The 22224-nt window shown below is 50.1% G+C and overlaps 1 pseudogene; it reads right to left on the minus strand.

The window, feature by feature from the left end:
* Positions 1 to 476: 476 nt before the first annotated feature.
* LOC119352845 lies at positions 477 to 21114 on the minus strand (annotated as a pseudogene).
* Between the last annotated feature and the right edge of the window lie 1110 nt (positions 21115 to 22224).

Here is a 22224-nt window from a genome sequence, read left to right on the forward strand (position 1 = left end):
CCGGTGCAAGTTATCATTGGATTGCTGAACACTTTGGGGAATGCCCGGCTGATGCGGACGATGAAACAGTGCAGCAGTATACCAGGGCATACTTGTGGTATGTAGTCAGCCAGACTCTTTTCTCTGACGGCACTGGCGTGAACGCTTCCTTTATGTGGCTTAAGTTGTTTGCTGGGTGGGAGCATGGACTCAGTTGGGGTACGGTGGCATTGGCTTATTTGTATCGTTAGGTAAGTAGTTTTGCTTTGTAATGCCCTGGATCCCGATCGGAGAATTGGGGAGAGGAAGGAGAGAGCAGAGTGGGTGAGGAGGAGACTTGGAGGAAGGGGAACGGGGTTCATTCATCACACGCTGCCGATCTGACCGGTGTCTCGTACATATGTAGCTGCCCTTCCTGGGCTACCCTTACACGGCCTCTGGCCCACACGCACGCACTGGCCCAAAGCCCCCCCCCCCCACACACTTAGCGTTGCAGTTCAGTCCGCTACTGATGCATCAGTAGGCGTGACATTGCCCTCCTCCTGAGATGGAGCTCCGTCCCAGATACAGGCTGATGGGTAGCGCTGGCGAAGTACTTCATAATATTCCCAAGTGGTGGCTGATGGTGGCATGTTTGCCCACTGGACACGGAGTTGCACAACTGGTGCATCGCCCTTCTTCATCATCCCCCGCTCCAAGATCGCCGCGGGTTCCGTTTCACCACCAGTGAGATCGGGCACTCGCGGCAGCTTGGCGAAGACTGGAGTGTAATCTGGGGTGAAGGGCTCGAGCTGGGAGACGTGAAATACCAGATGGATGCGGCTGTCTGGAGGCAACTGCAGGCGTCATGTCAGGGTTCCGATCCGCTCCGTCACCTCGAAGGGGCCGAAGAACTTGTAGGAGAGCTTGCGGCACGGGCGGTTGGCGATGGTTGATTGCGCGTACGGCTGCAACTTGAGGAGAACTTGTTCGCCGATGTCGAAGGCGCATTCCGCGCAGTGGCGGTCAGCTTGTTTCTTGAAGCGAGCTTGGGCACGCACGAGCTGGGCCGTAGCATCTCGGTGTGCATGGTCCAGTCCAGCTCTGGTGACGCCGCTTGATCTTGCAGGGTGGAGCTCAGGTGTGGTAGGCTGCCCAGGTTCGGTTCTTTGCCGTACAGTGCCTTGAACGGCGAACACTTGAGCAAGGCGTGGTGATCGGAGTTGTACCAGAACTCTGCCGCGGGGAGCCACTTGCGCCATTGCCGCGACGCGTCGTGTATCGCGCACCGCAAGTACATCTCGAGGCACTGGTTGACGCGCTCCGTCTGGCCGTCCGTCTGCGGGTGGTACGCCGTGGAGTAGAGCAGTTTTGTTCCGGCGGCGGCGAGCAGTTCGCACCACATGGCGCTGGTGAAAATCTTGTCGTGATCTGAGACGATGGAGTGAGGGACGCCGTGCAGCTTGACGACGTGTTCCCAGAATGCTCGGGCGACTTGGGCAGCGGTGAAGGGGTGATGAAGAGGAATGAAGTGCGCGTACTTGGTCAGACGATCGACGACAACCATGATGGCGTCAGACCTCTCAGACTTGGGCAGCCCCTCGACGAAATCCATGGTCAGATCGTGCCATGGTTCGGTAGGGATTGGTAGAGGTTGAAGCTTGCCGGCGGGATGCGTGTGCTCGTGCTTGGCATGTTGACAGACGGCGCACTGCCTGACAAAGTCCTCCACGGCGCGCTTCAGGCCCGGCCAAGCGAACAGCTTCCGGACGCGATGATACGTGGCCGTGGCGCCGGAGTGGCCACTAACAACACTGTGATGCAGAGCGGCGATCAGCTTGGTCTGCAGCGCGGAATTGGCCCCAATCCACAGGCGCCCGCGCTGCCGGATCACGCCGTTCTGAAGAGTGCGCCCTTGATCATCCGAGGTGGTGACTGCCAGCTTGGTCAGGAGTTCTTGCGATTCAGGGTCGGTCTCGTAGGAGTTGGTGACCTCTTGCAACCACTGTGGCTGACAGACTGACAGCGCGTCGAGTGTCAGTAGATGTCCAACCCTGGAAAGTGCGTCAGCGGCGCCATTGTCGACACCTTTCTTGTATCGGAAGGTGAATTGTAGGCCCACCATCTTGGACATGGCCTTGCGCTGCAGCTCAGTCACCAGCTGTTGATCGCCGAGCGTGCAGAGGCTCTTGTGGTCGGTGACGATTTCGAACGGGGCACGCTGCAGATAGGGCCTCCACTTGTGGATGGCCATCATGACCGCCAGGAATTCCTTCTCATACGTGGACAACTTCTGGTTCTTCACCCCCAGGGCCTTGCTGTGGTAGGCGATGGGATGGCCGTCCTGGGTGAGCACCGCGCCCACGCCCGTGTCACAAGCATCGGTCTCGATGGCGAAGGGGCGTGAGAAATCTGGAAGCGCCAGCACTAGTGTGCTCACCATGGCCTGCTTGAGCATGTAGAATGCCTGCTGGGCCTTGTCGCTCCATTCGAATCCTTTCTTGGTCAGGAGCTGGGTGAGCGGCTTCACGGTGATGCCGTAGTGCAGAACGAACTTGCGGTAGTAGCCGGTTAGGCCAAGGAAACCCCGTAGTTCAGTTGGTGTGGAGGGCACCGGCCAGGCTTGCATGGTGCTCGTCTTGCTTATGTCGGTGGCGACTCCGTCCTTAGAGATGACGTGTCCCAGGTACTCGATGCTCTTCTGGGCGAACGAACACTTCGACGCTTTGACAAACAGTTGATGCTCACGGAGTAACTCGAGCGTGAGTCACAAGTGCTGTTCATATTCCTGTAGGTCGAGACTGAAAACCAATATGTCATCAAGGACAATGATGATGAACTTACGGACGTAGCGACCAAAGATGTTGTTCATCAAGCATTGGAAGGTGGCTGGTGCGTTGCAAAGACCGAACGACATCACCCTGAAGTGGTAATGCCCGTGGTGGGTTTTGAATGCAGTTTTTGCTTCGTCCTCCTCGCGCATACGGATCTGATGATACCCCGCGCGTAGGTCGATCTTGGAAAAGTATTGCGCTCCCGCGAGCTCGTCCAGAAGTTCATCCACAATTGGCAGGGGAAATTTGTTCTTCAGGTAGCAGAATTCAGTCGGCGAAAGTCGATGCAGAAGCGCCAGCTCCCGCCCTTTTTCTTCACCAACAGGACCAGGGCGGCGTACGGGCTCATGCTGTGAGCAATGACCCCCGACTGTAACATCTCATGCACTTGCTTCTCGATCTCGTCTTTCTGTGCTGGAGAGTAACGGTACGGTTTGGTATTGATGGGCGTGGTGCCAGGCTCCAGGTGTATGTCGTGATCATACTAACGATGAGGAGGCAGTGACATTGGTTCAACGAACACATCTTGATATTCAGATAGCACTTTCTGAATATTGGGGGGGGGGTACGGGTTCAGTGTTCTCCTTCGCTGGAGATTCGACGGTAACCAGCGCTGCCGTCCAGATATCATTGGCGACTTCCATCTGGTGAAGTTCATAAGCATCCAGTCCAGCCGTGGGAGAGAGATTAGTGGTGTGAACCCCTTGTAACTGCACCGTTTTCCCTCTGTTTCGAAGGATATCCGCTTCAGTTTCCAGTGGCAGTTCATCGAACTGTGGGCAGATAGCCAATCCATGCCCAAAACTGCATCATATGCGCTTAGCTGCAGTACTCGTAGATCGGTGTGGAACGTGTCGTGGTTTTGTCACGGCAGATGTCCTAGAGAAAGGACTTAGTCGTGGAGCCATCGCGACGGGTTAGCTTGAAGGGGTTAAAGCGGACACAAGGACGCAAGAGAGTTTATACTAGTTCGGCCCCTTCGATGAAGGTAAAAGCCTACGTCTAGTTGTGATGTAATTGATGGGGTTTCGATGACTAGGGAGCAAACAAGCTTCGCCTATGTCTCGAGTTGTTGTCTGTTGTTCTTGAACCGCCGCCGGGTCGTCCCCTTATATACGCGGGTGACTCTCGTCGGCTTACGGAGTCCCAATACCGGCTTATAAATGTGTCCGGTTTGGTCTCTTCTTATTCCTAACTTACAATACAGGTTAACTACTAACGCCGGTTTACGGCTGCAGGCCTTGAGCCGACCATGGGCCTTGAGCCCTCCTCTGTCTTCTTGGGCTTTAACTTACTTAACTACCGACGAAGTTAACCCGACCCAGATAGGCCGATTTACGCCCAGTAGTAATATCCCCAACATTAGGCCCCAGATTGATTTGAACGGGTTCATGTCAATCCTTTAATAAAAGCTTCATCTTCAACATCTTCTTATAAATTGGTAAACCGCCATGATGTCATCTTCTCTGATTGCTGTAAACTGGAGTGACGTCACCTGTCATAACGAAGCTATCCATTATGCTTCTTTGTTTAATAGATCGGCGGAAATCGAGGCGACAACTCCGTTTTGTGGCCCCTTGATTGTCGCGCCTGACTCATGTTCTTTCGCCTTATAAATAGGACCGAAGGGGTCATTTCTTTTCTCCTTTCATGCCTTCTTCATCTTCCTCGCGTCGCCAGCCTCAGAGCTCCGCCGCTGCCATCGACCTCTGCCTCATCCTTGGCCGCTGCATCAACCTGAGCGCACCAGAACATCGCGGCAACCTTCCGCATCTTCCTCAGTTCCGGTAAATCTTTTATCTTTTCCCCCACGGATCTGGCCTAGGGTTTCCCAGTTCTTCAGTGTTCATCGTCTGCCTCTTGCTCATACAATAGATCTTTAGATGAATTCACAAATCTTTATTTTGTGCAATGATAGTTGTTTGACCTTCGCCTATACTTATGCATCTCAAACCATGGGTCTATATGAATGTTTTGCTCATTGGTTCGGTACTGCTCCTTTGAACCTCTAAGTATTTATCTCTTCTCTGAACTTGCTTCAGATCCAATGCTGTAAAGAAATCTTGTGAAACCTGTTTGTGCGTACTTGTCCATCCGCAATCTCAGCTTTTCAATGCTTAGATCAGGCGGTTTAACCTTATAGAAAATTTTCCAAACCGGTATATGCCATTAGTCCCCTTGTTGAACCGCCAGATGTTGGTTGCTTCATGAAACTCCGGTTCAGATAGTTCTGTCTCCGGTTTAAAAGTGCCCATACCAACGTACCTTGATCAAATGCATTTTTGAACCGGGATCTTCTACCTTGTAGATTCCATCATGGCCAAGTAAGTATATGAGTGCAATTGGGTTCCTTCTCGCGTCACAGAGGATCAACTGGATGATTTAGTCATGATTGGCGCTTTAGGCAGCAAAGATACCATCCATTGGAGGGCTCCTGGCAAAGAATGCCCTCCCACACCTCGAGAAGGAGAGGTTGTTGTTTTCGTAGATCACTTAGCCCGGGGCTTTAAGCCGCCCGGTTCTAAATTTTACCAGGATGTTTTAGCCGATTTCCAACTCCATCCGCAAGACACTGGCCCCAACTCTATTACAAATATGTGCCACTTCCAAGTGCTCTATGAGGTGTTCTTTCAAGAGGAGCCCACAGTCGAATTGTTCAGAGATCTTTTCCATCTAAACCGCCGTACTGAGTTTACTGATGGCTCTAATACGAAGTTGGGTGGCATGGCGATTCAGAAAAGGAAAGAGGTCACATACCCTCACGCCAAGCTGCACAGTCACCCCAAGGAGTGGAATCAGACATGGTTCTACTGCAAAGACACCTCCCCTGCTGGTGAGAATCCCTTGCCTGGCTTTCGTCCGAAGCGACTCAGCAATACACACCCTTTTCCTCAAAGATTGACTGCCCAGGAGAGAAGCAAATATGCTCCCCAGCTGTCAAAGCTCAGAGCCTTTATGGTCAACAGTTTAACAGGGGTTGATCTCGCTCGCTGTTGGATATCATGGAGCATACTGCCCCTTAGTCAGCGCTCCGGTTTGATGTGCGAGTATACTGACAGTGTTGATGACCCATTGCGACATTCAAAACTCCAGCTCTCCGGTGAAGAAATCACAGAGGCTATGCATAAGATACTGAATGAACCGGAACACGTCTGCGCTAGAACCGGCCTGCTTCCCTTCTGTGCCACCAACAAACCGCCAGCTGTAAGACTTTGATTTTTCTCTTTGCTGAATCTGTTATTGATATGTCTGGTCATTGTTTTTAATATCAGTGTCTGCATAATCAGGGCGATGATCCGTTTTGGAGCAAAAAACTACCGCAGGAGAAACCAGAAAAACCAGACAAATCGGAAAGAGCAACCCGACAAAAGACTAAAGCTGTGAAGAAGACTGCCCACAGGAAAAGAACCACTGCATCTTCTAATCCGGCCCCTGATGATGAGGTGGATAATCCGGACTATGAGGTAGAGCTTGACTCACTTGGTTTAGTTTTCATGCGTCTTATTGATGATGATATTTGTCAGGATGATGCCGAAGCCAGCCACGCGGATGTTGCAGAGGTAATTATTCTCTCTTCTGATTCAGAAACTTTGCCTTCACAAAAAATCCGTCAGGCAAATCGGAAAGTTAAATTTTCTCATCCTCTTGCTTATTTGGATCCTAAACTTCTTATGAAGACCCAACAACACGAAGCTCGCCGCACCACCCGGCACAGCGGCCAGGTAGTTACCTCCGCCGGTTTACCGAACAGTCCGGTTTGGAAACGCCATTCCGAGGTCTCTAATTTGCTTGTTAGTGCTTGTCCTAAAGCGGGCTGCTTTCGTCAACCTCTTAATCCGTCTGACTCCGATTACCAGGTTACTTCCCACTCATCTTCTGGCGAGTCATCGGCTACTCAGCTCCCACCACTCAAAACGATGCTTGGGTAAGCTATACTTATTGTGATGTTTGCAGTACATTGCCTTAGAACATATGCTGTATTTGATTTTGTTATTCTTCTCAGGGCCAAACCTAGGCCAAGCAAGAAGGCCCGCCTGGACAAAGCGGCCGAAGAAGATGTCATTCTTGAACAAGGCAAGACACCCAATCTTGAAGCGGCTATTCCTGAGGATATACCCAACGATCCACCGCAGCAGGACGATGATCTTATTGCTGATGAGAGACCTACTAATGCCTTAGGTCCTGTCAATCAGCCCACAGGTTCCATCCGGATTGAAAGTTCCACCGGTCCAGCAAAACCTACTAACAAGCCAACAGCCCCAGTGCAAACCGGCGGTACCCAGGATGATGAGGTTGTCATTACTGGCACTGGCCATACCGAGCCAAGCAATCCTGTTGCTTTATCCAAACATTCTGCCAAGGAAGAATTTGCTGCCTTTGGCAAAGGCAAGTGGAACGCTGATCTGATGACTTATGCTGCTCTGAACGCCCAAGATATCCATTCCAGCTATCTGAACCGGTTGTATACCAATCGCGGCTATGAAGCCGGTCTGGTTAATATGATGAAAGAGAAATATGAGGTAACTTCCATATGCTCCTTCCTGCTTGTATGCTTCCATTCTTGCTGACTCTCCTAGCTCCCAAGGGCCGGTTTGTTATATTCTTTCAAACCGGGACTTACCAATATAAATCTTGATGCTTTGAAGTTTGCTGATGTAGCCCCCAAGGGCCGGTTCAACTTAACGTAGTTAAACCGGTACTTTAAGTAATTGAAATTGCCGCATCAGAATATATACGAGCAAATAGTCATTAGCCCCCAAGTGCCAAGTTGAATACTTGTATTGATCTTGGGACTTTGTAAGCAATTGAAAGATGAAGACCGAATATGCATTAGCCCCCAAGTGCTAAGTGCATAACTTGTTATGTGATTGGTACTTGAATCCTTATACCGATTTGTTGAAGCATATATCTGTATGCATGCAGGCGGAGCTGAAGACGAAAGAAAACCAAGTCACCGATCTTCAAGAAAACCTGAAAACCCAACAGGCTGAAACCTCCAAAGCAAAAGAGGAATTGGCCAGCGCTTTAAGTGCCATGGAACAGCTTAAGGAGAGCTTCAAGAAGAAGCGGGAGGATTGGGCCACTGAAAAATCTTCTTTGATCAAACGAGCAGAGGATGCCGAGGCTGCACTAAAACCAGTGGCGGATGAACTGACCAGCATAAAGCGACACGTGCATGCCATGACTACTGCTATCTTTGGTAAGCCAGTTTGCCTTCTGAATTGGCTCTGCCTTCTGACAGAGTCGCCAGTTTATTAACCCTTTATGGTATTTCAGGGACACGCATTGATCACTTGGTGTCAGATGTGCGGAAGAAACTAAAAGCCGCCTATACATTGGTTGAACAATTGTATACTGGTGCCCAGCGGATCATCTGTACCGCATCTCATAACAAACCGGCGCCCACTTTGATTCAAGATACTCTGATGAAACTGTCGGTGCTTCCTGCCCGGGTTGAAGAGCTGAAGAAATCTGCTGCTCGAACCGGTGCAATCAATGCCTTAATCTGGGCAAAAGCCTGGGTGCCGGATTTTGATCCTATTGAAGCGGCTCAGGGCTATCCCAGCTTGAAGGAAGATGGGTCAGAATTTGGCGAAGCGGATCTGCGAGCAATAAACCGGGAGGTACGTCCGCTAGCTTGTCAACTGGCTGAGGAAGCAGACTTGTCTCATTATCAAGCCCAATATGACAGTCAGAACAAGCGAATAGCTGCACCAATCCATGAATCGGAAAATCTGATCCCTCCAATCCGTAAGCATACTTACGCTCCCGATATTGACCCGTCATTGCTGATCCATGATGAAGTTGTTTTTCAAGCATTAATGGGAATCGACTGGACAACTGTGGATTTCCAGCCACTGGGTAGAGAAACGGAAGCTGAAGCGGCGCAGGATGACCCACAACCATCAGGCCAGGCTGGTGGCCAAGCTTGAACCGGAAGCCGGTTTTAAAACTGCCTCTCCTTTGTGAAAAACAATTATATTATTATGGGCACCATGTTGCCTTGTAATAGGCTAGATGATACCTTTGATGTTGATATGCCTTCGTGCATAACTTGTTCTTCCTGTGGTAATGAACTTTCCAAAACACTTTCTGAAATAAGAAATTCGTCAAGTGCCACCGCGGTTGTACCGTCAGGCGGAATATGATGTCTGTATATATGAAATCAAAACATCCAAAACAAAATTTTAAGTATATGATCAAATTTTTGAGATACATAATACCTGCCATCGTTGAGTGTGAAGTTGGCTTGGCCAACCTTGAAGCGGAGTTTTGCAAACCCACACTGTTGGAGGAGATAACAACTCATGTATATATATATGACGCTGGTTTACCATGTAAACCGTGTCGGGTTATAATAAACACCGTGTTACTCCATAAGAGGATGTTAACAACAAGGATCAAACCGGACAAATAGTCTCCGGATTGATGTGAACTGTGTTCCGTCAATTGATTGGTTAAAAAACTTTGTCGGTTTAAAAAACACAATGAAAAGCAAAACCCCCCCTTCAAAGAAAAGTGTGAAGCAAAAGCAACGACAAAACCGTTTACCAAAAAAAGGTTTATTTAAGCTGATCAAATGGCGTTACCATGGCCAAACACGACCAAGCTCCCGTTAGGTGTAACTATGGTTCTAGTCAGCCAGGTCCCCAAATGAAACCGTGGCATTTATGCCGACCAAATGGCATGGTCATGGTTCGGGTTCGACCAAGCCCCCAAGTGATTCTGTGGCCTTAGGCCGATCAAGAGGCATGACTGGTTCAGACATGACCAAGTCCCCAAGTGATCTGGTGGCTCTCGCCTATCAAGAGGCATGGTATTGGTTCGGACACGACCAATCCTCCAAGTGATATAACATGATGCTTTTAGCAAAGCGAACTCAAGGGGTAAACCGGAGGCCGCTTTAGAGCAACTCCGTGTAACCTCACATGATGTAAAAGAACAGATACCCCGCTTTAGCTGAGGTTCCGGTTTATTATATTTAATCATAATATATACATTGTCGTAATATGTACATAAGTATAGCCAATGGCTCAAGTATAGTAAGGCCGAAGATGAGCTATATTCCACGGCCTGTTAGTCTCCTCCTCTGATGTACGTGAGTCCTTATGCTCTCGAATATCGATCAGATAGTACGACCCGTTGTGCAGATTCTTGCTGACCACGAAAGGCCCCTCCCAAGGCGGGGATAGCTTATGCATATCAGTCTGATCTTGGATGAGCCGAAGCACCAAATCTCCTTCCTGAAAGGCTCTGGTTCTGACCCGGCGACTGTGATAACAACGAAGATCCTGCTGGTAAATCGCCGATCGGGCGGCTGCGATGTCACGCTCTTCATCCAACCGGTCCAAAGCATCTTTCTGTGTTGTCTTGTTGTCCGCTTCAATATAAGCCATGACATGAGGTGAATCATGACGGATATCACTAGGGAGAACCGCCTCCGCTCCATAAACCATGAAGAACGGTGTGTATCCTGTTGATCTGTTGGGTGTTGTATTGATGCTCCATAACACAGATGGTAATTCTTCTACCCAATAACCCGACGTTCTCTGCAAAGGAACCATGAGTCGGGGCTTGATGCCTCTCAAGATCTCTTGATTAGCTCTTTCTGCTTGACCATTGGACTGTGGATGTGCCACTGATGAAACGTCGAGCCGGATGTGCTCCTGTTCGCAGAACTCCTTCATAGCACCTTTGGACAAATTGGTACCATTATCTGTGATAATACTGTGCGGAAAGCCAAACCGGAAAATCACCTTTTTGATGAACTGAACCGCCGTGGCCGCATCACACTTGCTAATAGGTTCTGCCTCCACCCACTTTGTAAACTTGTCAACCGCCACCAGGAGGTGGGTCTTCTTATCTTTGGACCTTTTGAAAGGCCCAACCATATCCAGCCCCCAAGTCGCAAACGGCCAAGTAATTGGAATCATTCTCAATTCTTGAGTCGGTACATGAGCACGCCTTGAAAACCTTTGGCAACCATCACATCATCTGACCAGATCCTCCGCATCAGCATGAGCAGTTAACCAATAAAAACCATGGCGAAACGCTTTAGCCACCAGAGACTTTGAACCGGCGTGGTGACCACAATCTCCTTCGTGGATCTCACGCAAAATTTCACGGCCTTCTTCAGGAGACACGCAGCGTTGAAAAGCTCCTGATATACTGCAATGATGCAACTCGCCGTTGATGATAGCCATGGATTTGGATCGCCGGATTATCTACCGGGCTAGAATCTCATCCTCTGGCAACTCACCCTGGTTCTTGTACGCCAGGTAAGGAAGCGTCCAATCTGGAATAACATGAAGAGCCGCCACCAATTGAGCCTCCGGATCAGGAATAGCCAAATCCTCTTCACCAGGGATCTTGACCGACGGGTTGTGCTGCACATCCAGAAAAACATTGGGTGGGACCGGTTTGCGCTGAGAGCCCAGCCGGCTTAAAGCGTTTGCCGCTTCATTTTTCCGCCGGTCCACGTGGTCCACCTGATAGCCTTTGAAATAACCTGCGACAGTATCCACCTCACGACGATATGCTGCCATGAGTGGGTCCTTGGAGTCCCAAGTGCCAGACACTTGCTGAGCCACAAGGTCCGAGTCACCGAAGCACTTAACTCGACTTAGATTCATCTCCTTAGCCATCCGGAGACCATGGAGCAAGGCTTCACACTCAGCTGCATTGTTAGTACAAGGGAACATTAAACGGAGAACATAACAAAACTTATCACCTCGTGGGGAAGTTAATACGACTCCAGCCCCCGAGCCTTCCAACTGTCTGGATTTGTCAAAATGGATGGTCCAATACGTATGATCCAACTTTTCTTCAGGTGCTTGCATTTCCGTCCAATCATTGATGAAATCAACAAGTGCTTGAGACTTAACCGCTGTCCGAGGCACATACTTCAAACCGTACGGCCCCAGCTCTATGGCCCACTTTGCAATCCGGCCAGTTGCTTCCCGGTTCTGGATGATATCTCCCAAAGGAGCAGAACTGACCACCGTAATTGAGTGCCCTTGGAAATATTGTTTAAGCTTCCGGCTTGCCATAAAAACTCCATACACCAGCTTCTGCCAATGCCGATACCTTTGCTTGGACTCAATGAGCACCTCGCTGATATAATAGACCGGACGTTGAACCGGATGCTCCTTACCTGCCTCCTTTCGCTCCACCACAATAGCTACGCTGACCGCCCGAACATTAGCAGCAACATATAGCAGTAACGGCTCCTTGTCAATGGGAGCGGCGAGCACAGGTGGATTGACCAATTGCCGCTTTAAGTCCTCAAATGCTTCATCAGCAGCAGAACTCCAGACAAACTGATCCGTCTTTTTCAACATCTGATACAAAGGGATTGCCTTCTCACCAGGCGACTGATAAACCGGCTTAGCGCAGCAATCCGGCCTGCCAGGCGTTGAACATCGTTGATACACTTCGGTTTAGCCAGGGAGGTGATAGCCGTGATCTTCTCCGGATTAGCCTCAATTCCCCTGTTGGACACTAGAAAACCCAATAGCTTGCCCGCCGGTACACCAAAGACACACTTGTTCGGATTAAGCATCATCTTGTATGTTCTCAGGTTATCAAAGGTTTCCTTCAAATCATCAATCAGAGTCTCCTTCTCCCTGGATTTAACCATGATATCATCCATGTAAGCATGTACATTACGGCCAATCTGCTCGTGAAGACAATTTTGTACACACCGTTGGTAAGTTGCCTGGACACTCTTGAGCTCGAAGGGCATAGACACATAGCAGAAGGCTCCAAAGGGAGTTATAAATGATGTCTTCTCCTGGTCCTTAACTGCCATTTTGATCTGATGATAGCCAGAATACGCATCCAAAAAACTTAAACGCTCACAACCCGCCGTAGCATCAATAATTTGATCAATACGGGGGAGGGCAAAAGGATCTGCTGGACAAGCTTTATTAAGATCTGTGTAATCCACACACATGCGCCAGGTGCCGTTTTTCTTGAGGACCAGCACCGGATTGGCAAGCCACTCGGGGTGAAAAACTTCAACAATAAAGCCAGCTGCTAAGAGCCTGGCTACCTCTTCTCCAATCGCCTTGCGTCGTTCTTCGTTAAACCGGCGGAGGAACTGTTTCACCGGTTTATATTTAGGATCCACATTAAGTGTGTGCTCAGCGAGTTACCTCGGTACACCTGGCATGTCGGAGGGCTTCCATGCAAAAATGTCCCGATTCTCACGGATGAACTCGATGAGCGCGCTTTCCTATTTCGGATCCAAGTTGGCACTGATGCTGAACTGCTTGGACGAATCGCCAGGTACGAAGTCAACAAGCTTAGTTTCTGCTGCCGATTTGAACTTCAGGGCCGGATCATGCTCCATAGTTGGCTTCTTCAACGGAGTCATGTCCGCCGGATCAACATTGTCTTTATAGTACTTCAACTCCTCGGTGGCACAAACCGACTCTGCATAAGCCGCATCTCCTTCCTCGCATTCCAAAGCAATTTTGCGGCTTCCGTGAACCGTTATTGTCCCCTTGTGACCCGGCATCTTGAGCTGCAAATACACATAACAGGGCCGAGCCATAAACTTGGCGTATGCCGGTCGCCCAAACAGGGCATGATATGGACTTTGGATTTTCACCACTTCAAACGTCAATGTCTCTGACCTGGAATCATGATCATCCCCAAAGGCCACTTCTAGGGCTATCTTACCAACGGGATATGCTGATCTGCCAGGCACTACACCGTGGAATACTGTATTAGATGGTTTGAGATTCTTATCTGTTAGTCCCATACGACGGAAGGTCTCATAGTACAGGATGTTAATGCTGCTCCCTCCATCCATGAGCACCTTGGTGAACTTATAACCTCCCACCTGAGGCCAACTGACCCGGATTATCGACCTGGGGTGGGTGATCCTCTCTGCTCCATATGATTGGCTGTTCAGACCAACGTAGATAACGGGGTATGGCCGATTCAACAGAGTTGACTGCCCGCCTCTGAACCTTCCGGTCTCGTTTGTCCAAGCTAGTGGTAAAGACATGGTACTGCCCACTACTCAACTGCTTTGGGTTGCTTTGGTAACCTGACTGTTGCCGCTGTTGGTTGTAACCACCCTGGTTGTTCTGACTATTTTGACCATTATGTCCGCCCGGATTACCATTAAATCCTGAACCGGAACTTCCTCCACCGTAACCCGGCCCGGACCCTGAGCCACTGCCAGATTCGTGATCATACCGGAAATTATTAGAATTCTTGAACTCCTGCATAATAAAGCAATCCTTCCAAAGGTGGTTTGCTGGCTCCTCCTTCGTCCCATGTCTTGGACAGGGCTGGCTTAGCAGATAGTTTAGGCGGTTTGGGTTAGGGTTGGGTGCTCCATTACGATTTTTCGGCCTACCCTTGCGTCGCTGGCCATTGTCCTGTGCGTTGGTATTAGCCACAAAGTCCATGTTACCATCCACTTTACGCTTGCCTCCTCCGCCATTGCCTACCAAGTGATGCTGCTGACCTTTGGAGCTGCTGTTCTTCTTCCCTTTCCCTGTCTTGTCATCATCAGATTTGGGATCCTTGGTACTATCAGAATCAACATATTTCACCAAAGCGGCCATGAGGGTCCCCATGTCGGTGCAATGACGCTTCATCCGTCCCAATTTCAACTTCAGGGGCCCAAACCGGCAGTTGCCTTCTAGGGTTAATACTGCGGTGTCAGCGTTGATGCGGTCTGAGGAGTGCAACACTTGTGAAACCTGGCGCACCCAATGAGTCGTTGATTCTCCTTCCTCCTGGACGCATGCAGCTAAGTCCACTATCAACATAGGCTGTTTACAGGTATCCTTGAAATTGCTGATAAACCGGGCTCGTAATTGGGCCCATGAACTGATAGAATTAGCTGGCAAGCTTTTTAACCAAGTACGGGCCATTCCTTCAAGCATCATGGTGAAGTATTTCGCACACGCCGTGTCATCCACATCAAGCATCTCCATGGACATCTCATAGCTCTCCACCCATGTCTCTGGAGGTTGATCCGTCGTGTAATTTGGTACCTTGCGCGGGCCTTTGAAATCCTTGGGCAGGCACACGTTGTGTAAAGCGGGGATAAGGCAAGGCACCCCCAAAGAACTAGAAGTAACACCAGGTTCGATCGAGATGGTTGGACGAACCGGCGTGAGCTGCCAAGCCTGATGCTGTGCGGCTAACTCGGCCTCCCTGCGCGCTCGGGCCCGGTTCACCACTTCCTGAGCGTCATCAGCACCACCCGTCGGGTTGTTTCCACGGGGTGCTCCACGTCATTCATTACTCGATACTGCTGGTTCATCCATATGTCTGCTATAGCTCCGGCTTGGACGGGGGGTCGAGTGGATCCGGTCGCGGCTGTACGAGTACGCTTCCTGTTGGGCCAAAGTTGTCCTCAGAAGTTCCTGGACCCGTCGCGTCTCTACTGCTTGCGGCGAGTCACCTTCAATTGGAATGGCCTCCAGCCATGCAGCAGCGGCAACAAGATTGTCCATTGAGTTGGAGTAGTGACCCGGAGGTGTTAAAGCATCCTGAGGTATAACGGTGTTTTGACGAGGTGGGTCCATCTGACAAGGCTGAACTGGTGCACCGGTCCGAGGGGCTTCTACCCGGTTCCCCTCCAGCGGATTGCCGGATCTTGGTCCTGGAGTGTTGAAAAGGTCTCTGGCCTCGAAAACCGGAGGTAAGCGGGATCGGTGCTTCCTCCTCATGACTTCATGCGACGCGCTCTGGTCCAACATAAGCCTATAGGCCTGTGCGTCTAAAGCGGCCCGCTCTGCGGCCATCCTGGTGTCCTCAGCCGCCAGATCCGCCTTGGCCTGGGTGATCTGTTCCTTTACCTTTGCAATCTCCGTGTTGTGAACGTCCTGATCTGGCGGATTAACTTCCGCCATAAGCACAGCCAACGCATCAAATAGTTCTGATAGAACCTGAGCCGGCGGGCGCACAGGGCCTCCTGCCCCGGTAGCCGTCGCTGCTGCTGAACCAGAGATCGTTGCCGCGACTGTCGAAGAATGAAGCGCTGCTTGTGTTTCGGTCATGAATATTCCAACCCGGTTGGGCAGATCAGAAGGGTCCGGAATACTATCGCCATCGGAACAGCTCCCAATCCGGCCATCTTGTAGCTGATAAAGAGATTCGGTTTCTCCGGTCGGAGATTCGTCACCGGAACAAATGACAGTCGCCCCGCGAAACTCCGATCCGTCCTCATAACTTCCTCCATGGATGACTCCCACGAAGGCATGCTTCATGGCCGGTTTAACCCGGGCGGATAGCTTACGCTAAGCCATCTTGACGAGGTCGATGTAGATGTCCGGCTCAGGGCCCGGTTCACCGATCTTGCCAATGAAAACGTGAATGCTACCAAAGGGGACCCGGTACCCGTAGTCAATTGAGCCGGCCTCGGGGCCCCAGCCTGCGTCGTCGATGTAGAGCTTGCCGCGATGACTCTTAGTCATCCGGCCTACAGCGTAGCCCTCGAGTCATTCAAAGCGGCCCTCCAAGAACCGGAAACCATCATGCGATAGCCCCACGGTGGGCGCCAACTATCTTGGTTTTGTCACGGCAGATGTCCTAGAGAAAGGACTTAGTCGTGGAGCCACCGTGACGGGTTAGCTTGAAGGGGTTAAAGCAGACACAAGGACGCAAGAGAGTTCATACTAGTTCGGCCCCTTCGATGAAGGTAAAAGCCTACGTCTAGTTGTGATGGAATTGATGGGGTTTCGATGACTAGGGAGCAAACAAGCTTCGCCTATGTCTCGAGTTGTTGTCTGTTGTTCTTGAACTGCCATTGGGTCGTCCCCTTATATACACGGGTGACTCTTGTCAGCTTACGGAGTCCCAATACCGGCTTATAGATGTGTCCGGTTTGGTCTCTTCTTATTCCTAACTTACAATACAGGTTAAATACTAACGCCGGTTTACGGCTGCAGGCCTTGAGCCGACCATGGGCCTTGAGCCCTCCTTTGTCTTCTTGGGCTTTAACTTACTTAACTACTGACGAAGTTAACCCGGCCCAGATAGGCCGGTTTACACCCAGTAGTAATATCCCCAACAGAACGTGTGTCCTGGCACTTGCCATGCTAACTGCTTCACCACCTTGTTATAGAGTAACCGTTGGCCATTGGCTACCCTGACAGAGACTGGCGGCAGTGCTTGTGTTTCGGCATCGACGCGCTAAATGAACGCCTCACTGACAAAGCTATGAGAGCTGCCTGAGTCCACCAAAAGCAGCATCACTTGATCACCAACTTGGGTGCGAAGACGAACGGTGGATGGCGCGTCCTCGCCGGAGATCGCGTGCTGTGACAAGGTACAACACTCCGGCTCCGGGAGGGCCGGCTCATCCAGTAACTGCAGCGCGTGCACGGTGTCATCCGAGAGGATCTCGCCGAAATCTCCCACCTCGATCATCAGGATTTGTTCGGTGCACTTGCACTGATGTTCGCAGGAATACTTGTCACCACAGCGAAAACAGAGTCCGTTGGCTCTCCTGAATTCACGCTGCTGCCGCTCGCGTGCATACTCGTCGCCGCCCGGTCATGGGGGAGGCACTGCACGCCCTTGGTTGGGGTTGGGTGTTGCTGGAGGCGGTCTGCCAACTAGAACGATGCGCGGGCGCTGCAACTGTTGCTTCTCCAGTTCTTCTTCCTGAATCCTCGCGAACACCGCTGCGCGCGTGATGCTTGTTGGGGCCTGCAAACGGACGCCAATCGCAATTCGTCCTTCAGACCGAGGAGGAACTGGGAGATGAAGAATTGCATGCTCAAGGTTGGATCCAGAGACAATAGGTGGTACATGGAGGTCTCAAATTGCTGACGGTACTCCTGCACACTCCCTGTCTGTCGCAGTTGCACTAGCTGGTGCATTTGGGCTTCGAATTCTTCAGGTCCGAACTCTGCTTCCACCGATGTTCTGAATGCTGGCCACGACAGAGCATGGTGCGTCTGTTAGTACGCCTGGAGCCACATTGCGGCGATCCCATCCATGTACAGACCGGCAGTGGTGACCCAGCTGTGCCGCGGCACCCGGTAGAGCTCGAAGTAAGAGAGGCACCACTCCAGCCAGATGCGCGGCGCGTCGCTGTCGAAACGGGGGAAGTCGTGCTTGGGCGGCTTGGTGTAGTGGTCGGCGCCCCGTTCTTATGCTGTGGGCGAGTTTTGCAGCAGCAGGGGCGGCCCGTGGTTGACGAGCCGGGCGAACGGCAATGAGCTGCGCCCTCCATGTAGAGCGGTGATGGTGGAGGTGGGCGGGTCGCCGGATGCGGAGGTGGTGGCGCGGGGTGGAAGGAGCCTGAGGTCGTCGATGTCCCGGACGCAAATGCCCCGAGGTTGTTGGCCTCAGCGGGATTGAGAGGCGGAGGATATTTGCGGGCCTCATCCACATCCGCCTGTGTGAGATCGATTTGCTTCGCCAGGTGCTTGAGCTCGGTGGAGACTTGGTCATTGTAGGCGACTTGCACTTGGTGGCGCTCGTCGGGGGTCTTCTGGCTAGTGTCGAGGCGGCGGAGGATGGTCTCGAGAAGGCCCTGCATCTTGTCCGTGGTCTCCGTCATCGCATCCATCACGTGGCGGGTCTGCGCTGAGGGCTTGGGCGACACTGTGGTCGCGCTCCAGATCTGGCGAACCCCGAGTAGGATTTCGAGCGAGCTCGCCGGAGCGGCTCGCACCTAGCTCGATGGATGTTACCGCTTGATCGAGGGGATGCGACGGATGGTGGCGGTGGCGGGTGGTGGAAATTTTTTTAGGGAAGGCTCTGGATACCAGATTGTAATGCCCTGGATCTTGATCGGAGAATTGGGGAGAGGAAGGAGAGAGCAGATTGGGTGAGGAGGAGACTTGGAGGAAGGGGAACGGGGTTCATTCATCACACGCTGCCGATCTGATCGGTGTCTCGTACATATGTAGCTGCCCTTCCTGGGCTACCCTTACATGACCTCTGGCCCACACGCACACACTAGCCCAAAGCCCACACACACACTTAGCGTTGCAGTTCAGTTATCTGAATAACTGACTGCACTAGTTCAGTCCACTACTGATGCATCAGTAGGCGCGACATGCTTATAATATTGTGTTTACCATGTAGAAATTTTCTCTAGTTTGTAATGACATATTTCTTGTTTGTGTGTAGCTGGACGAGGCGTGCCGTAGGGGAGAGAATCCAAGAAACGTCGTAGAGTCAAAGGAATCCAACATCGGTGGTCTGATGCTTCTATTATCGATCTGGAGTTGGGAGCACTTGCCAGTGGGGCGGCCGACACCAAAGGGTTATGATCGGTGGGATGATCATCATGACCCGGATCGTATGCCTACATGGGCGTATAAGTGGGACAATGTTGAAGGTTTTGTTGGCAGTTCAAAGACCATGTATTTGCACTACTGCAACGAGCTTGACATCATGACCTCAGAGCAGGTTATCTTAGTAGCCTCTTGCTTTGTCTCTTCAGTTTGTTCGGTTTTCCAAAAATCATACTAACAATGTAGTTTTTTCTTAATCTTTGTTTATAGGTTACCTGGGAACCGTACGGAACGGAGGGAAATATTGGTAGGGGAGCTGGTTTTATTACTTCCAGACTTAACCCAAAGTGTCTACAGGAAGCACACTTATGGCGGACGCGTTGCCCGTTGATTTGTTATTATGCTATTGAGTTTTATCAACCACAACGAGTTATGACACAGTTTGGCTTATTTCAAGAGACCATGCCGAAGTACAAGGACACTTCGCTACATTTGCATAGGTAAGTGCTTAGAACTTCAAATGTTTTCTCCATTGTTCAAGATACTAACGAAAATGCAATTGTCAAATGCTATGCAGTCTCGACAAGATGAAGCAGAAGAGTATAAAAAATGGGATCAAGAGCATGACATGTATATCCAGGAGTTCAAGCACAAGCTCAATAAGATTGAGCTTTCATTGCATCAACCGACTTCTAAGCCTCCCCCACGGCCTTTTGATACAGAAGCATTCAACAATTATCTTGTGTGGTTTCGTTCCGTTGCCCGTACTCAACTTAACGCGCCCGCATTTCAGCCAGGGGACGTATTACATGAACCCAATCCAGGTTTTGATCGGATGGCCAATATGGAGTTCAACAGGCTTATCAGAGATGGTAGACGGCATGAATTGGCGCCAACTATCCGCTTTGTGGTAAGTTACCGTTATATCTATATGCTTGCCTACATTGTGCCAAAATGATTTGTCCTATTGTGTCCAACAACAAAACAAGCTCTCAAAGCATGTCAACGACGCTGTCACGCGACATTCCATCGTGCTCATCAGCTTGGTAAATCAATTCTATGTTATCAAAGGACTGGATTTTGTGTGAATCCGCCTTCCTTGCTTGGTATTCCATCCAATCGTCGACCTTTGGTGGATACTTGTACATCTTTTTGGCCTTGTTTTTCCCGGACATCAAGTTGGATGTTTCTTCACTATACTTTTGAAAATAGACATTCGACTTCTGGAATGTATACTCTACTATTGCTGTCACCGGCAATGCACGGACACCCTTTAGCACCATGTTGAAACATTCAGCCATGTTGTTTGTCATGTCACCGTACCTCACTCCATCGTTGTCAAAAGCCCGTGCCCACTTTCCTTTATCGGTAAGATTCCTATTTAGAAAATCTTTGCCACCATTGTTTGCTTTGGCATACACTTTGTCCCACAATTTCTCAAAATGTCTAGTGGTGAATGCGTGACAACAATCATGAAGAAGGTCAGACAATTCCTTGTCTCCACATGCTCGATAGAAGTTAGAGACAAAATTCCTCATGCAGCACCTATGGTGCATGCGAGGATGTCCTGGAATGTCAATCTCCACTGCATTGAGTATCCCTAGGTGGCGGTCCGAGATGATGCAAACCTCTCTTTCAGGTCCAATTACCTTGGTCCTCACTAGACTAAGAAACCACTCACAGTTGTCATTGTTCTCCGCCGACACCAAAGCAAACGCCAATGGAACCAATTTGTCACCACCATCATTAGCCATGGCGATCAACAATGTGCCATTGAACTGGCCGGTCAGAAATGTGCCATCCACGGACATAACCAGCCTACAATGCTTGAAGGCCCTAATGCATGTCTCAAAAGTCCAGAATGCACGTCCAAATATACGAACATTTGCATCGTTGTATATCCTTGTTCTCACGCCATCTGGCTCCGCCATATAGTACATGCAAGGATTTTCTGCCGCCATCACTTTCAACACCATTGCGAGGCGGTTGTATGATTCTTCGCAACCACCATGCAATATCTCAAAGGCAGCTTGCTTGGCCTTCCATGCCTTCCCATACTTCACCTTGTACCCAAAACCCCCCTTCACCATCTCCATCAAAGCCCGAATGGGATATGTCGGGAGTATCTTTATGGAGGCTGAAAATCGATATGCAATGAGGAGGTCAATTGACGGTGATCATCCTTTACATTAGCATCATCAATATCCTTGCCACTACATTGATGGTGAAACACGGAACTTGTAATCTTCCATTGTGGCCCGCCTTTGACACATCTTGCACGGATAACCCAAGGGCAATGATTCTTGTGTTCCTCACATTGACCACATAACACACTTTTGAGTTTGACTTCTCCATAATGAATGGCCGATGAAACTTAACCGCATAGTCCTTGGCCCATATTTGAAGTTCTGTCAAGCTTTCAAAGATTGTTCCTTCACTAACACCATACACACTTGCTTTGGCATCTCGCTTTGAAGTTAACCTTGGTGCAAGAATTTTACTTGTGCCACCATCAACAATCGCCTTATCGGCTAGGCTTAGATCACAAAACAATGATGTCTTGTGACTACGGCCTATTACCTTCTTGAAAGCATTGGCTTCTTTAGCCGTCAAACCATCCTCATCTATTTCTTCATCCAGGCCATCATCCTCCGAGTCCCACGCAAAGGACCTATTGTATGGAATCTCATGGTCCATGTCCTCTTCCATGCAATTTTCCTCAACATCACCAACATAATCGTCATGAAGATAAGCCTCCGATTCATCACCCTCAAACTCACCACCATCCATGTGCAAGTCTTCATTATCAACTTGGTCATTCCCGTCGGGCCTCAAACATTGGGTCATTGGAGGTCGGCTCATTGTTGTGTCATGCACATCCAGAGTGACATGTGTTGAATCTCGAACCGAGCTTCTAACATCATATGAAGATGCACACCGATTCAAATCAATGTGCAACCGAGCACGAACAACCTTTGGGGCAAATAACTCAAATGATTTATCTTGTGAGGCTAACACACTCTCTTTATATGCTTCCCAATGAAACTCGGAGTCAAGAGGCATTATCTTCCACTGGATATGTTGCCCATACCCAACATTATACCTTCCGATTAAGTCTACTCCATCACTTTCTTCCATCCAATTCAACCTTCTTCGAAGCTCAGCCAAAATCTCCTCAAGGCTAGGACTTGTGGGAAACACCATCA

Source organism: Triticum dicoccoides, chromosome 1A (assembly GCF_002162155.2).
Source record: "Triticum dicoccoides isolate Atlit2015 ecotype Zavitan chromosome 1A, WEW_v2.0, whole genome shotgun sequence".
In the NCBI taxonomy this organism is placed as follows: Eukaryota; Viridiplantae; Streptophyta; class Magnoliopsida; order Poales; family Poaceae; genus Triticum; species Triticum dicoccoides.